This window comes from Octopus bimaculoides, chromosome 3 (genome assembly GCF_001194135.2).
Source record: "Octopus bimaculoides isolate UCB-OBI-ISO-001 chromosome 3, ASM119413v2, whole genome shotgun sequence".
Taxonomy (NCBI): Eukaryota; Metazoa; Mollusca; class Cephalopoda; order Octopoda; family Octopodidae; genus Octopus; species Octopus bimaculoides.
The window spans coordinates 103,388,006-103,392,952 of NC_068983.1; the positions used below are offsets into that span (position 1 = coordinate 103,388,006).

General features: G+C 32.5%; 1 protein-coding gene across 1 annotated transcript in view; it reads right to left on the bottom strand.

Moving 5' to 3' along the window:
* The window catches only part of LOC106878243 (nuclear hormone receptor family member nhr-48), a 329,560-nt gene that overhangs the window by 176,321 nt on the left and 148,292 nt on the right, over positions 1 to 4,947 (bottom strand). The gene's annotated exons all lie outside the window — the stretch shown is intronic.

The window sequence follows — 4,947 nt, forward strand, 5'->3', positions numbered from 1 at the left end:
ACCAACATCGCTATATAATATGGCCAGCTGAAAGAATTTAAAAATAAAAACAACAACAACAACAATAATAATAATAATAATAAAGAAAAACTAAATAATAAATTTTAAGAAAGAAAGAATGGGATTTATTGTATGCATAATTCCAGTATTTGCAATATATTGGGTCATCCCATAAATAATGCAGTTTTTTCAATTACATGAACTTGGAGGGGGACAGGATAAACTACCTGCATCAACTTGCTATAAAAGCAGGCAATAATTTTACCTTGTTCTTATTTTTAGTGCAAGTTTTGAAGAGTGCAGTTTGATTTTAACAATTTTTTTCAAAGCTATAATGGAAGTGACAAGGGAGAATATTCGGCATATTTTGCTTGATGTGTTCAATAAAGGCAACAACAGAATGGAAAGTGCGAGGAATGTTAATGCAGCATATGGAGATCGGACAATAAGCGTAAGCCAGTGTCAACGGCGGTTTCAGAAATTCCGAGCCAGAAAACGAGCCTTGTCCTGGAAGATCTGTAGAGCTTGATGAGGATGTCCTGCAAACCTTAGTGGAACAAAATCCCATCGTAATTGTTGAGGAACTAGCAGAGAAGCTTGGATTTGGTCATTCAACCATTCATTGACACCTATGTGCAATCAGAAAAATGGTTTCAAAATAAAAGGTGTTCTTCCCTCAGGATAATGCTCGGTCACATACAGCGAAGATGACATTCCAACCACCATATTCACCCTGCCCACCATATTTGCCAGGCATTGCCCCATCTGATTAGCATTAATTCTGCAGTCTTCAAAATCATTTGGACGGAAAACATATGAACTATAGAGACGAGATCAGAACAGTATTGGAGGAGTATTTTTCATCATGGACAAGTGAATTTTGGAAGAGGGGACTTGCATGTCTACCAGATAGATGGAAGAGCATTGTAGAAAATGAAGGAGAGTATACTTTAGATTAAAAAAGAACTTTGTTTATTTCAATTTTGAAAAAATAAAAGAAGTATATAAAAAAACAGCATTATTTATGGGATGACCCTATAAAATAAATACCTTTTCTATGTTGTGATGTTATTTCAACATACAGAAACTAAGAATATGCCAACTAGCAAAAAAAAAAGAAAAAAGTATTATAGATAACAGGATGTGTTGAGCAAACTTTTTTGCTATACTTTAAATATTGTAAACGTATGTTTGAGGTGGGGTGGAGATTGGGAGAGGGGGTAACATACCACACAGATAAGTATTTACACGAAATACTAAAATTAAATTTACTAGGCTCACGTTAGCTGTAAATAAATATTTACAGAAATCACTCTATAATGCTATGTTTACAAATGGTCCTGTAGATTTAAGCCATGGTTATAATAAAAACAGTCACAGAAAAAAAATCCTACTCTATGTGAAATACGTTTTCATTGTTTTCATTTTATTTTTGCTTTCAAAAATCCACTTTTAGCATAAACATGTTGTATTACTTAATCACAAATTATAGTTATAATGTAAATTCCAAGACGTAACGAATTCTGTTCCATAGGTAATAATATTTGATTAACAACTTAATACTAATGTAAGGAAATAGCTCACTGCTTCAAAAAGATGACAGCCTTATCATGTTTATGTGAATGGAAGGACATTCCATGTCAAAATGTTGGCATAATACACATAGATACAAGCACTAAAATGCTTTCCAAGACATCTTTGTTTGTTATGTATAATCTTACATATGCATGATTGAGTGAACAGATCTTATACTCATCAAGAAGTCATTGATAGTACTGTAGAGAGCAATATTCCTGGCTTGAATTTGATTCAAATAATGTGATTTGATCTCTCTTACCAGTATTAACAGTCTGGTTACTACCACAAGAATGAGAACGTAAAGTAAGTATGCTGGAACATGAAACAAGCTTGCAAGTAAGGAGCTTGTTATGAAATACTAAATCCTTGACTGATAAACAAGTTGGATGAGATTACTCTACAGAAATAACTTCAGTTTGCGTTTACTTATTATAATAGGAAACTAAATTTATTTGGATCGAAAATTTTAAAAAGTATGGAAATAGGATTTGTGGAAATATTCAAGCAACAAGTTGTTAAAATGAAAAATGTTTTTATAATCAATCATACAGAAAGAAGCATTTTCCATAAAAAAATTAAAAAAAGACTTCAGTGTGTCTGTTTATCTGTATCAGAAAAGTTGGTAATTGCAATAACTGATATCAACCATCAAAATCCAAATAAATAAAGTTAAATTGAAAGTCTCTCATAATTTCTCTTTAACTTGATCATAAGATGGAATGTTAAGACTCAGACAGCTGCTTTCAACCCAAATCATTCTCAAAACAATTACATATTGTCACATTTTAAATATATTAAATCTACTACATTAACCATTAACATTAAAGGATTGATCTACATTAACCTTTTAAAGATAAGCAATTTTAAAATAAGGCATCCATATGTAACTGGTTTAAGAGCCAAGTATTGCATATAAATGTGCCTTTAATGCTGATAATGTTCAGTCCAAGTTTTATAATAACTTGGGTTACTGAGATTTCTCTCAGCTTTGTTTGTCAAAGGTTTTGTTAAATAACAAGATATATGTGTGCAATTATGTTCAAAGACATCACTTAAAATATATGCTATTTGTTTCTTGGAGAAAAAAGAAAAACAACAAAACCCTGTAAACTGATGTACAGATGTTCTTTGACAACAACAATGCAATAAAAAAAAAATCCTTCATTTAGGTAAAGTTATGAAATATATTTTTATTTCTGCTAAATAAAAGGACTGTACTTAATTATTTGTACCCTTGTAAATAAAGGTGCCCTAACTCTTTGAAACGTCAGTGTTTTAATGGTGGCAGCTGATGAAGGATATGTTCTCTATGTGGCCTGCTTGTTTTTTGTACCTTGTTTATCATTTTGTTCATGTTTTTTTGCAACGTCATGTACCCAGATATGTATCTATATGTACATGTAGATGAAGGTATGTACATACATGTACATATATATGCATATACTCATATATTGTTTGTATCACACAAAAAAGTGAGCTCCTTTTATCTGTCTTTTCTGTTTATGATATGGCATAACTAAGCTCACATTCAATATTTCTGTCTATAAATAGGTATCACTAAAGAGCTCCATAAAAGGGAGACAAGCCTAATTTGATCAAGCAAAAAGCCCACTTTTTGCTTCCACAGACAATTATATATCACTTGAAAGATATAGATGTGAACTTTCTTCTCTTATACTTTTGATTAAAATCCAACACTTATTTATCATGTCAGGTTCCCTCAATCACACTCATATTTCCACCCATTCACAGTCTGTCCCATTTTTGTTTTCGACTGCTGAATGTTAGCTCTCATTCTAGTTCAATACACTAGAGCACTATAACTTGATTTGTGTTGAGAATGATAGTCATCAAGAGGACTCTCTCTTTTACTCTTTTACTTGTTTCAGTCATTTGACTGTGGCCATGCTGGAGCACCACCTTTAGTCGAGCAAATCGACCCCAGGACTTATTCTTTGTAAGCCTTAGTACTTATTCTATCGGTCTCTTTTTGCCGAACTGCTAAGTTACGGGGACGTAAACACACGAGCATCTGTTGTCAAGCGATGATGGGGGGACAAACACAGACACACAAACATATACACACACACAAACATACATACATATATATATATATATATATATGTATATATATATATATATATATATATACAAATATACGACGGGCTTCTTTCAGTTTCCGTCTACCAAATCCACTCACAAGGCTTTGGTCGGCCCGAGGCTATAGTAGAAGACACTTGCCCAAGGTGCCACGCAGTGGGACTGAACCCGGAACCATGTGGTTGGTAAGCAAGCTACTTACCACACAGCCACTGGATATAAAAGTCAATGGGGATAAGTCAAATAATCATTATGAAATATAAAAGTGAAAACTTTATTGTAAACTTTTACTTAGAAAAGAACAAACTTTCTGCAAGATTTTTTATGCCATAAGAAAAATTTATCATGAATTTAATACAGCCATTGCTGAATCTGACAAGATGATGCAAAAGTGCAAAGTCAATAAAAAGGGGACTACCACAGCTGCTCATATAGGATTAACAATACTGATACTATTTGTCAAACTGATGTATTCCCACATAGCAAGTACTAAAACAGAACACAAACCCAATGCTCCAAATATCGAATTTGAGCCAGAATTTCAAGAAATGGATGAATTAATTGCTATAAAAAAAATACACTAAATTGAGTTACATAAGTCTTATAAAGCTCAAAATTAGCATGGAATCAGCATATTTGGAATTTTGTTTATTCCCTCCCTCTGTTTTAATGTATAGAGAGTGAGGTCCAATTTTTACCTAGCCGATATTCTTGTACATGTAAATTTCATTTTTCTTTGAAGAATATTGGCCAAATGTCATCAATAAAAATCATATTATGCAATGAGTATTACTTTGTAGACTATCAAAGTCCGATGTGATGTTTTTTTTTTCTCCCCCCAATTTTAAATATAGTCAGATAAACTGTAGTAGTGTTTACATTTTCACAAGTAGTGCTGATTTGTTTTGGGGTCTTTTCTATCTCTCACTCCCACTAACGAGTTTGCTGCAAGTTACAGATGTTTTTAATGATAAAAACAAGAAATTAATTTTCACATTTTGTTTTTTTTGAGAAAGGTAGCAGGTGGTTGTGAGATGTGCAAGAAATGACAGCTAAATCTCCCCTAAATCACACATCTTTTCATTTGAAAATATTTTTTTTAATCCCCCACAAGTCTTCCATTGTTTTTAAAGGCTTAGTTAAAAAAAAAAGGCTAAAATCGGTCCAGAGGAGGGTGAAGGGGAAGGGGGGAATCATAAATTTTCAAAAGTTTTTTTTCATAAAAAGCTTCCCACCATCATTTTCAAAGTTGTGATGTAAAAAACAATT